The sequence below is a fragment of the Triticum dicoccoides genome, chromosome 7B (genome assembly GCF_002162155.2).
Source record: "Triticum dicoccoides isolate Atlit2015 ecotype Zavitan chromosome 7B, WEW_v2.0, whole genome shotgun sequence".
NCBI lineage: Eukaryota > Viridiplantae > Streptophyta > Magnoliopsida > Poales > Poaceae > Triticum > Triticum dicoccoides.
Window position 1 is genome coordinate 776,179,159 of NC_041393.1, and position 13,535 is coordinate 776,192,693.

Sequence of the window (13,535 nt, forward strand, 5' to 3'; positions counted from 1 at the left end):
ACCCGTCCACCCGCTCATCATCGCGTCCGACGGCAGCTCCTCCTCTCCGCGGGGCATCGGCATCAGCGGCGAAGGCCCCTCTTCCTCCGCCTTGACTCCAACTCCGTCTTCACCTCTGCCCCTGCCCCCGTTGGCATCGCCGGTCTGTTCTTCCTCCGCCACAGCAGACTCCTGCCCGGCCTTGCCCTTTGTGCTCTTCTTCGACCCCGCGTACATGAAGCTCCCCACAATCACCTGCACCATGACGCACAATCACCTCATCATTCATTTCTGGAACACAACAGACCAAGGATGAATTAATGAAATGCTGATGTTTCAGTGAAAAAAAAAGAAGCGAGTGATCACCTGAACTGTCCCGGCTGCTGTCAAGACTCCACCAACGCTTCCTCCAATCACCCTGTGATCAGCGCCACACAGCTCTATGCATAGACCTCCATTCCGTGTGCGTGAAACGCCGTCATCTATCACCAGGTATGATCCAGAGAGGCACAGGATTTCGAATCGACCCTGTCAAATGTAATAGGGGACAAGCGAAAATTGTTAAGTGTGTTGTCCATGACTGGTGTTATAACTTACAAGTGAAGCATTTCTTGGAAAAATAGAATAAATATTAATGACTCCATATTCATCAGCAATGGATCTAGGAACTGCAAACTTGAACAAATACCTCCTGTCCTAGGTTGCTAACAACATATCATGACTTCATTTGACGACAAAGGACAGAAGTAGTCAGGTTTACTTATACCAAGACAAAACATCAACAACTTATACACATCAAAGATGCAGCTGCAAAATATGGAACAACGGGAAGGAGAGCACTATGATGACAAATACTAGAGAACAACTGACATTACTGCCGGTAACAGAGCATAATAGACCGTGCTATTGCTACATAATAGACCATGCTGCATATATAGAGAATAGGATCATAGATTTCACAGGATGAAAATGAGATGATAGGTCCATGAAAATGGGTTTTTCGTCCTGGGCCGGTTGGTTGGTTGTGGATGAACGGTTCCCGGTGGGGGTTTGATGAAGAGGACCCCGTGGTAGTAGGCCGTTGCCGCGGGATGAACAGGACCCCAAGGAGGCCATCGCACCCTAGCCGGTTGGGGGTGGATGAACAGGACCCTATGGAGCCTCTATGAATAGTAGCCGGTGGATGAACAGTAGCTGGTGGAGGCTGGAGGAGGTCGATGGTGGATGAACAGTAGCTCGTGGAGGCTGGGGCACAGCAGTAGATGGTGGATGAACAGGACCTCGTTTCGACCGTCAGCGCTCCAACACAAGTCCGTTTCCTCCGTTTTGCGGTACGCCACACCCCTCCCTATCAATAGGGCCCCGTTTCGACCGTAGGCACTCGAATACAAGTCGGTTTCCTCCGTTTTGCGGTAGGCCAGACCCTTCCCGATGAACAGGACCCATTTCGACCGTATGTGGTCGAACAGAAGGCCCGTTTCCTCCGTTCTGTGGTACGCCAGACCTCGTTTCGGCTATTCCATCTAAGCCGGTTGGCTCCTAATGAACACGACATATTCCATTGCCTCCCAATAAACACGACGCATTATGTTGCCTCCCGATGAACACGACACAGTTTCTCCATTTTGGCCTAGCCGGTTGGCTTCTGATGAACATGACGCCGTTGCTGCCATCCATTGCCTCTCTATAAGGGCATTCTTGTCCCTATGTAGTTTTGGTGATTGATGACAATGCCTTTGCGGACTAATCGTGTGTATTGAGCTTTTCAGATATATCACGACTAAACACAAGACGATTTGATGCCCCTCGGAGATTATAGAAGACGGCCTTTCTCTACGGTTTGGTTCGGTGGAGTTGAGTCGTAGGAAAGCCGTACTATTAAGAGGCGGTCCGCTTTGGAAAGGTTTGGGTGGAATCTCACGTACACATTCCCTTTTGCACCGCCTTTCCTTGAGCTCCTCGGAGTGTTCCTCCGTCTCATCGTGTCTCTGCGAAATGAAGGCCTCAGTCTTGCTCTTCTCAGGCTAGCGGTAGTACTACTCTTGTGAACGGTACTACCGCAGGAGCAAGCAGTAGTACCGGGCTCCGGCACGGTAGTACCATAGGCTCCCACGGTAGTACCGCTGTTCCGAGCGGTAGTACCGCCAGCTCTGGTCTAGCACCGCTCTCAAGTGGTGGTAGACGCGGATGTAATTTTTTACATCCGCGCTCCCCGCGGTAGTATCGTGTTGTGGCGCGGTAGTACCGTGGCACCAAGCCAGGTTCTGGAGCAGGAGCGGAGGTAGGGGCGGATGTAATTTTTTACATCCGCATCCTTCACGGTAGTACCGCACCCTCGGTCGCGGTAGTTCCCTGTCGGATTTTTGCATGACATTTTTCTCAGCGGAGGTAGTCACGGATGTAATTTTTTACATCTGTGCCTACCAGGCCTGGCCCGTGTCTGCCTTGCGGAAGTACCACATGGGGCCGCGGTAGTACCGCTCCTGCGGATCTACCGTGCCCTGTCGGTGCTCCTTTTTGCCTGGTCAGGTCTCTGCCATGCTCGCGGTAGTATCGCGGTCCACCGCGGTAGTACCGCACGCCAGTGTGGTAGTACCGCGCCTGTGGAGCGATAGTTCCGTGGGCCGCGGGCTGAGTGGTGGGCAATGGTTGGAATTGTCCCCCACTATAAAAGGGGGTCTTCTTCTCCAAGAAGACTCACCTCTTCTAACCCTAAACTCCATTGTTGCTCCAAGCTCCATTTTCGGCCGATCTCTCTTCCTAGCCAATCAAACTTGTTGATTTGCTCGGGATTGGGTGACAAGGCCCCGATCTACACTTCCACCAAGAGATGTTCGATTCCCCCCACTAATCCCTAGCAGATCTTGTTACTCTTGGGTGTTTGAGCACCCTAGACGGTTGAGGTCACCTCAAAGCCATACTCCATTGTGGTGAAGCTTCTTGGTGTTGTTGGGAGCCTCCAAGTGTTGTGGAGATTGCCCAAATCTTGTTTGTAAAGGTTCGGTCGCCGCCTTCAAGGGCACCAATAGTGGAATCACGGCATCTCGCATTGTGTGAGGGCGTGAGGAGATTACGGTGGCCCTAGTGGCTTCTTGGGGAGCATTGTGCCTCCACACCGCTCTAACGGAGACGTACTTCCCCTTAAAAGGAAGGAACTTCGGTAACACATCCTCGTCTCCACCGGCTCCACTCTTGGTTATTTCGTGCCTTTACTTTTGCAAGCTTACTTGTGTTGTATCTATTGCTTGCTTGTGTGCTAGTTGTCTTTGCATCATATAGGTTGTCCACTTAGTTGCATATCTAGACAACCTGTTTTGTCGCAAGGTTTAATTTTTTAAAGAAAAGCTTAAAAATTGTTAGTTGCCTATTCACCCCCCCCCCCTCTAGTCAACCATATCGATCCTTTCAATTGGTATCAAAGCCTCGTCTCTTTATTAAGGACTTTGTCGTCCGAAGAGTATGGTTGACACCAACGACGGTGCGGAGGAGCACTCCGGTGTGAATCCTATCTCGTCTATGGCTGATGGGGGAACCTCGGTCTCCCATGAGGAATTCAATGTGGCTTTAGACACATTGAAAACCTCCATGACGACCGAGATTGAAAGCATGTTTCCTAAATTCCTAGATGGACTTAAACTATCCACCTCGCCGATGAAAGTGGGTGATCCCACTAACAAGGTGACGGATGCTAACTCCGACAAGGGGGAAGCTAATAGTGAAAAGGGTCCTTCTACTAGTGGTAGGAATGGCACCGGCATCTATGCCCATGTGGAACCTCCTACTTATGGTGGACCGATTCCCTCTACTCATTTAAATCATGCCGGTCCTCCTCCTAAGATTGTGAAAAATGAGGATTTTGATTCTTGGGTTTATCGTTTCAAGCGTCATTTAAAACATGTGAATACTAATCTTTGGAGAATCATAGAAGAAGGTTTCTATCCACATGACCCAAGCAACTTCACCCCTCGAGAAGCCGTGGATAATCAATTCAATGAGAGTGCTCTCTTCATCATCCAAGATGCGATCCTTCCCGAAGATATCCCTCATCTTCGACCTCATGCCGTGGCTAAAGACGCATGGCAATGTGTTGTGTCTCTTTATCGAGGAAGTGCTAGCATTCAATGCTCCAACTATGAAGTGGTGCAAGATGAAGCGGATGAGTTTGCAATGAAAGAAGATGAAGAACCTCGTGAGCTCTTCCGAAGAGTGACCAAACTCGCGGTCTCACTCCGAGATCATGGGAGCAAGGACATGGATGACAATTGGATCAAGCGCAAGTTCCTCAAGGCCATGATGCCCTAGAACAAGGCCATGTCCTCCGTCATTCGTCAAAGACCGGACTTCCACTCCATGACCTCAAGCGAAGTGTTGGATGAGTTCATTGCAATGAGCATCTTGGACAAGACCGCCGACAATGAGCATCTCTAAGATGGAAGGTCATAGTCGTGACTATGCCGATGAGATATCGGATCTCTCTAATGCTCTTGAGGAAGAGCATGGGCATCGTTTGGCTCTTGAGGAGTCACACAACGATGGCCATGCCAAATTAAAGAAAGATCTTGATCATGCTCTTGTTGTGTCTTGTGTGCTAACTTCCGAGAAGGCTAAACTTGGGGTTGATCATGCTAGACTCAAGGAGGAGTTTGATGTACTTGACAAGGCCCATAAGGTCTTGAAAGGTGCTCATGCAAACCTCAAGGAGTCTCATGCTCAACTCCAAGTTAAGCTAACCAAGGAAAAGGCCACATTTCCTCACATGGTCTTAATTGATAATGCAAATGCTACTAACCCGTGTTGTGAGCATGTGCATCTTGTGGAGGAGAATGCCAAGTTGAAGGAACAACTCGAGAAAGGTCTTGTGTCATGCATACAAGGTGAGAAGAACCTAAATGACCTTTTGAGCAATCAAAAGGAAGTTGTGGGCAAGGAGGGAGTTGGGTTCTCACCCAAGTCCAAGAACAAGAAGAAGAACGAGAAGAAGAATAACAAGACCAAACAACCTCCCCCGCTTAAGCAAACTTTTGTGAAGGAGGGAGAGGGTGATCCTAAGGAGAAGAAGAACAATGCGAAGAGTGGTGATGCCAAAAAGGGCAAAGCCATCTCTCCCAACAAAGCCGGCGACTTTAACCCCTCTTATGTGTTGTGCCGTGCTAGTGATGGGCATGTTTATGCTAAATTTGTTGGTTCTTCTTATGAGTACATTGAATGGTCTATTTGGGTGCCTAAGACCCTTGTTACTAACATCAAAGGACCCATTACTAAATGGGTACCTAAAACCAAGAATTGATCTCTTATAGGTGTTTGCTTCCGGTGGGGGATCATGGTTGCTCGATAGTGGAGCAACAAATCATATGACCGGGAGCAAGGACTTGGTGGTGGACGTGCAAAAGATCCCATCTATGCCCACCAATGTCGAGTGGGGTGATGCCTCACATTCTAAGGTATTGGGTCTTGGCAAGGTTGTCATTTCTCATGATCTAACGATCGAGAAAGTCATGCTTGTTGAGCCCCTTGCGTTCAATTTACTTTCCGTTCGTCAACTTGCACTCATGGGCTTTGCCACCTTCTTTGATATTGATACCGTGGCCCTCTTGTGGAGCAAGACTCTTAAAGTAGCCTTTGTTGGGCATGTCGAGAACGGTCTCTATGTGATTAACTTTTCGGAGCAACCCACTAAGATCGCGACATGCCTAATGGCTAAAGTTGATGTGGGATGGCTTTGGCATCGCCATTTAGCCCACGCCAATATGAGATCTTTGCAAAGTCTTCTCAAGGGGGACCATGTCCGTGGACTAACAAATGTTAGTTTTCCCAAAGATCGTGCTTGCAGTGCTTGTATTGAAGGAAAGCTTCATGAGACGGCTCACCCTCCCACGACTATCATCTACTCGAAGAGACCCTTGGAGCTCCTTCACATGGACCTCTTTGGGCCTCCATCCTTTGATAGTCTTGGGGGTAGAAAGTATTGCTTGGTGATTGTGGATGATTATTCAAGATACACTTGGGTATACTTCTTCAAGAGGAAGAGTGAGACTCAACAAACCGTCATCAACTTTGCAAATGAAGCTCAACGTCAACATAATGCAAAGATCTTGACAATAAGAAGTGACAACGGCACCGAGTTCAAGAACTACACCTTGGATGAGTTTCTTAGTGATGAGGGGATCAAGCATCAACATTCTGCACCATATACCCCTCAACAAAATGGTGTTGTGGAGAGGAAGAACCGGACGTTGATGGATGCGGCAAGGACCATGATGGCGGAGTTCAAGTCTGCATACAACTTTTGGGCCGAAGCCATCAACACCACTTGTCATGCATCCAATCGGCTCTATCTCCGCAAAGGCTTGAACAAGACTCCTTATGAGATACTCACCGTAAACAAGCCCAATATCAAGTACTTCCGAGTATTCGGGTGTAAGTGTTTCATTCTCAAGAAAGGTGTTCGTTTGTCTAAATTTGAGGCTAGAGCTTATGAGGGCATATTTGTTGGTTATGCTACAAACTCTCATGCTTACCGTGTTCTCAACAAGTCCACCGGACTCATTGAGGAGATGTGTAACGTGGAGTTTGACGAAAATAACGGCTCCCAAGTGGAGCAAAGTGGTACTTGTTATGTAGGTGATGAAATTCCTCCCCAAGCCATAAGAAGAATGGGTATTGGTCATATTCTACCCATTGAGGAACCCCTTGTGGCCGAAGGATAAGGACAATGCTCCACTCAAGTGGAGCCTTCACCTACTCAAGACTCACACTCTTCCGAAGAACAAAGTGAAGGCCCTAAACCTCGTGAACAAGACCAAGGGCAAGATCAATCTCAAGATAGTTGTGAACCTCCAAATGATGCCCAAGGTCAAGTTCTCCCCCTCAAGCAGATTCAAGATCATGAGCAAACTCAAGATCAAGAACAATCTCAAGACGTCGCTCAAGATAATCAAGTTAACCCTCCTCCTTCCACATCCGAGGAAGAATTAGAGCGTCGTGCCGCGAAGATTGCTTCCAAACTCACCACCAAAGGCCACCTCATGGAAAATGTGGTTGGAAGCCTAAGAAAGGGGGTAAGCACTCGTAGACAATTAGCAAACTATTGTGAACATCATGCGTTTGTCTCTTGTGTTGAACCCCAAAAGGTCTATGAGGCGCTCGAAGACTCGGATTGGCTCAATGCCATGCATGAAGAACTCAACAACTTCGAGTACAACAAGGTTTGGAGATTGGTGCCAAGGCCATCGGGGAACCACAACGTCATTGGAACCAAGTGGATTTTCAAGAACAAGCAAGATGCTCATGGGAACATCATTCGCAACAAGGCAAGATTGGTAGCACAAGGCTACTCCCAAGTCGAGGGTATCTACTACGGTGAAACCTTTGCTCCCGTTGCTCGCCTTGAATCCATTCGTTTGTTGATTGCTTATGCATCCCATCATAACTTTAAGTTACAACAAATGGATGTGAAAAGTGCTTTTCTTAATGGTCCTATTAATGAGTTGGTGTATGTCAAGCAACCCCCCGAGTTTGAGGATCCTTACTTCCCGGATCATGTGTATCAACTTGATAAGGCACTCTATGGCCTTAAACAAGCCCCACGTGCGTGGTATGACCACCTTACCGAGTTGTTACAAGATCGTGGATTTGAAGTTGGGCAAATCGATCCCACTCTTTTTACTAAGAAGGTCAAAGGGGAGTTGTTTGTGTGCCAACTATATGTTGATGACATTATCTTTGGTTCCCCTAACAAAGCTTTCAATGAAGAATTTGCCGCTCTCATGACCTCTAAGTTCAAGATGTCTTCAATGGGAGAGTTGAAGTTCTTCCTCGGTTTTGATATCAAACAAAGAAGAGAAGGTACCTTCATCAACCAAGCCAAATACACTCAAGACATGCTTAAGAGATTCAAGCTAAGTGATGTCAAGCCGGCTTCCACTCTAATGCCTACCAAGTGCCAACTTGACATTGATCCCAATGGTAAAGCGGTGGACCAAAAGGTATATCCCTCTATGATTGGATCCTTGCTTTACCTTTGTGCGTCTAGACCGGATATCATGTTGAGTGTGGGTATGTGTGCACGGTTTCAAGCCGCACCGAAGGAAAGCCATTTTGTGGCGGTCAAGCGAATCTTTCGATATTTGGCTCATACCCCAAACTTTGGCCTATGGTACCCAAGAGGAGCAAACTTCAAGCTTGAAGGATTTACGGATTCCGATTGGGCGGGAGACAAAGTGGATAGGAAGTCCACTTCCGGAGGGTGCCAATTTCTTGGTTGCTCTTTGGTGAGTTGGTCTTCCAAGAAGCAAAGTTGTGTGTCTCTCTCGTCCACCGAAGCGGAATATGTGGCGGCTGGTAGTTGTTGTGCACAACTCTTATGGATGAGGCAAACTTTAAAGGAATACGGTGTCATTTGTGACAAAGTGCCTCTTTGGTGTGACAATGAAAGTGCCATCAAGATTTCTCTCAACCCGGTGCAACATTTCAAGACGAAGCATATTGAGATTCGGTATCACTTCATCCGGGATCACATTAGGCGAGGGGAGATCGAGCTCAAGTATGTCAACACTCATGATAACCTTGCAGATATTTTCACGAAGCCCTTGGATGAAGCAAGATTTTGCGAGTTAAGGCATGAGCTAAATATCATTGATTCGAGCAATGTGACTTGAGCCCGTGCACACCCCTCCTCACTCTACTTGTTGTCTAGTCTAGATGTAGGCATGGACATAGGGGGACTGTTGTTCTCTCAATGAACTCTTCCTCCCCCATTATGCATATACTAATCAACTCTTTCACATTAGCCATTTTTATGGTACTTGTGCTTCAAAGACGAGTTTTGGTCATGGACCCAAGGATAATTCTTTGCGGTGCCATACCAATTGACTCAAATATAGGTGGCTCCGGCCACCGCCCTTCCTTGGAGAAGTTGTTTTCTCTCTCGTGTTGGTTGGTGTTTCCCCGGTGGGTGTTTTGCTTTTTCCTCCTTCTTCTCTCTTGCGTCCTAGCTCTTTCTTGGTTTACGGTACTACTGTGGTGTGCCACGATACTACCGCAGGAGTTGGTGGGTCTCTCCAAATGCGTGGCCCTCCAAGGGCACGGTACTACCGCTACTTCCGCCGCAGAAATTTTTTACTGCCGCTGAACGAGCGGTACTACCGCCCAGCATGTGGTACTTCCGCCCGGGCGGTACTACCGTGATGACCCGCTGTACTTCCACGCCCACACGAGCAGGTGGGGGTTAAGAGCGGGACAGGGGGAGTTCTAACTCCCCCATACCCATTCATCTCTTTTCCCCACCCCGTCTCTCTCTCTCTCCTGACCAAGAACGGCACCGGAGGCCTTCGCCGGATCTCCTTCTTCGGCCGCTCTCCTCGGATTCCGACCGGTGGGATCGCTCCCCACCTCGCCCTCTTGCCATGGACCCAGGTTTTTCCCCAAATACCTCTCATTTTTGTCCTTCCTTGTGTTTCTAGGTTTTGGGGAGATGCATGTGGTGTTCTTGAGATTTTTGGCTAAATCTGTGCAAGTGGGATTCGTTGTAGAGTGGTAGAGTAGTTGCATGCTCTTTGGATAGTCAAAATAGTTCCGTTTGATCAATGGTAGTACCAAAGTTGTCGTGCAGAGGTTCTAGATCCAAATCCGCGTCCTTAATGGCATTTTTTCCTTTCGTGCGGTACTACCGCTCCTCCTGGAGCGGTACTCCGCGGTACTTCCGCACCTTGGTGCGGTACTACCGCTGGGCGTCCGGAAGTAAAAAATTACTTCTGCCCCACGCACGGTACTACCGTGCTTCCGCGGCACGGTACTTCCGCGGTTGGCGCGGATGTAATTTTTTACATCCGGAACCCCGCCCGGTACTACCGTAGATCATCATGTGCCGTTTTGTCTTTTGTCCAAGTCGCATGTGTTTGTGTTTTCTTTCATTTGTTTTTGATTCATTTTGTTCCCGTGTGTGTCTTTGTGTCTTTGTGTCTAGGTGGTGGCTCCGGTTTTCCTCGCCGCTCGAATCCCAGCCGTGACACAGGGTCCAAGCGTCTGCGCAACCCAGATGATGTTCCAGAGGGGTCCTCTGCTGCTCCCCAACGCAGGACCAAGCATACCGCCAGGAAACAGAAGGAGCCCGTCATGGGCATGGATGAGATGCCCCAGGCAGAATTTGTCATTCGAAGAAAGATCAATCCTTATGTGTCTCCCCGGTCTAGCACACGGGGCAATGAACTCTTCTGGAACGAGCAGCAGAATCTGATCTATATGGATGTGATCAAGGCCAAGCAGAATCACAATGTTGAAGTTCACTAGATTGACATGACTCACATGAGGCAGGAGAAGCACCGTGGGTACTTTGGAGAGGCCTTGGATCTTGTGGAGCAGTTCGGCATTGAACACATTCTCACCTTCCACAAGGACTTTGATCCAGAGATCGTTGCACAGTTCTTTGCTTCGGTCCACTTCGACGTCAATGAAGAGAGGACCATGACTTGGATGACCAATGGTCGACAGTTGTCTGCTACCTAGAAGGAGTTCATGGAGTTGCTCCTTGTTCCCGATGAAGGACTCAACACGCCAGTTGGAGTTCGCCCTCATGCCAACGCTGACTCTGCCAACAAGAACAAGCTCATGGCATACCTTGTTGAGAAGACGCTTCCTAACAAGAAGAAGGCATGGGTGCTCAACCCCTTCCTTGACATCATGCATAGGCTCTTCCGGAACACGCTCTTCCCGTGCATTGGTGACATGGGACAGGTGCATGCTTATCTCATTGACATGATGCTTCTTTCTGAGGAGGCCCGTCAGGCTCAGACTCAGCCACTTGATGTCTCACATATCATGTGGTGTGAGCTTCAGTTCGCCGTGTTCAACCATAAGGTCCCCATCTATGGGCCTTATCTGTTTTACCTGATCTCCAAGACGTGGGAGAAGCTCCTCCCCAATGAGGAGTTTGAAGCACCAGGCTAGATTCGTCATGAGCCCATCAAGCTTCGCATCAAGCCCCAATGGGCTAATACCACCACTGCTGCAGAGGCTGCCAAGATGGTTGTTGATGAGGAGGAGATTGAGGAGGAAGACGCTGCTGAGGATCGTTCTGCGTTCACGCCTCCCTCTGCTGAGCCTTCTTGGGCAAAGAAGCTGAAGGACAAGATGAAGAGGTTGTTCTTCTTGCAGGTTCAGGGGCAGTACAAGGCCCATGTTGCTCAGAAGGAGAGTCGCCGTCGCGACATCAGGATCTTGAGGGCTTGCGGGGAGGACGTGGCAAGCGGCTCTGAGAAGCACATCACCCCAGAGATTGCCTGGATGGCGAAGCAGAGCTTCCATTGGAGCGATTCAGAGGACGAGTATGTTCCTGCTGCGGAGTCTGGCGAGATGAGTCGTTTTCCGCCTGAGCTACCACCTGTGTTGTAGGTGACCTCTCTGCCTTTTTGGTGTCTCGATGCCAAAGGGGGAGAGAGAGTAGGATTTGTGTGTGTGTCGTGTGTTTCGTCGTTTGCTTTGCTTTCCGTTGTTGAACCTGCTTGCTTTGGTTTGGTTGTGCTCGTGAGACTAAGTCTATCATATGGTGTAAGACATATGCACTCTCTCGTTATCTCCTTATTGAGCTTGTGCTTATCATGCTATTCAGGTTATGCTCATATCATCTCTAGTGTCAGCCTTACTATTGCAAGATATGCTTTGTTTCTAAAATATAGGGGGAGTGGTGCTCCTAGTATTCGTGCCGTGCAGTCCAAAGCACTTTACTCTCTAGCACGAATCTAGGGGGAGCTCATCTGTATTTTAGAAGTTGTGGGGTTTGCCTATGCTATATTCATTTCATTTGTGCAAATCCCGTATTGTCATCAATCCACCAAAAAGGGGGAGATTGTAAGTGCATTCCTGTCCCTATGTAGTTTTGGTGATTGATGACAATGCCTTTGCGGACTAATCGTGTGTATTGAGCTTTTCAGATATATCACGACTAAACACAAGATGATTTGATGCCCCTCGGAGATTATAGAAGACGGCCTTTCTCTACGGTTTGGTTCAGTGGAGTTGAGTCATAGGAAAGCCGTACTATTAAGAGGGGGTCCGCTTTGGAAAGGATTGGGTGGAATCTCACGTACACATTCCCTTTTGCACCGACTTTCCTCGAGCTCCTCGGAGTGTTCCTCCGTCTCATCGTGTCTCTGCGAAATGAAGGCCTCAGTCTTGCTCTTCTCAGGCTAGCGGTAGTACTGCTCTTGTGAGCGGTACTACCGCAGGAGCAAGCGGTAGTACCGGGCTCCGGCACGGTAGTACCGGGCTCCGGCACGGTAGTACCGGGCTCCGGCACGGTAGTACCGTAGGATCCCACGGTAGTACCGCTCTTTCGAGCGGTAGTACCGCGAGCTCTGGTCTGGCACCGCTCTCAAGCGGTGGTAGACGCGGATGTAATTTTTTACATCCGCGCTCCCCGCGGTAGTACCGTGCTGTGGCGCAGTAGTACCGTGGCACCAGGCCAGGTTCCGGAGCAGGAGCGGAGGTAGGGGAGGATGTAATTTTTTACATCCGCACCCTTCACGGTAGTACCGCACCCTCGATCGCGGTAATTCCGTGTTGGATTTTTGCACGACATTTTTCTCAGCGGAGGTAGTCACGGATGTAATTTTTTACATCTGTGCCTACCAGGCCTGGCCCGTGTCTGCCTTGCGGAAGTACCGCATGGGGCCGCGGTAGTACCGCTCCTACGGATCTACCGCGCCCTGTCGGTGCTCCTTTTTGCCTGGTCAGGTCTCTGCCGTGCTCGCGGTAGTACCGCGGTCCACCGCGGTAGTACCGCACGCCAGTGCGGTAGTACCGCGCCTGTGGAGCGGTAGTTCCGTGGGCCGCGGGCTGAGTGGTGGGCAACGGTTGGAATTGTCCCCCAGTATAAAAGGGGGTCTTCTTCTCCAAGAAGACTCACCTCTTCTAACCCTAAACTCCATTGTTGCTCCAAGCTCCATTTTTGGCCGATCTCTCTCCCTAGCCAATCAAACTTGTTGATTTGCTCGGGATTGGGTGACAAGGCCCCGATCTACACTTCCACCAAGAGATACTCGATTCCCCCCACTAATCCCTAGCGGATCTTGTTACTCTTGGGTGTTTGAGCACCCTAGATGGTTGAGGTCACCTCGAAGCCATACTCCATTGTGGTGAAGCTTCGTGGTGTTGTTGGGAGCCTCCAAGTGTTGTGGAGATTGCGCCAACCTTGTTTGTAAAGGTTCGGTCGCCGCCTTCAAGGGCACCAATACTGGAATCACGGCATCTCGCATTGTGTGAGGGCGTGAGGAGATTACGGTGGCCCTAGTGTCTTCTTGGGGAGCATTGTGCCTCCACACCGCTCTAACGGAGACGTACTTCCCCTTAAAAGGAAGGAACTTCGGTAACACATCCTCGTCTCCACCGGCTCTACTCTTGGTTATTTCGTGCCTTTACTTTTGCAAGCTTACTTGTCTTGTATCTATTGCTTGCTTGTGTGCTAGTTGTCTTTGCATCATATAGGTTGTCCACTTAATTGCATATCTAGACAACCTATTTTGTCGCAAGGTTTAATTTGTTAAAGAAAAGCTTAAAAATTG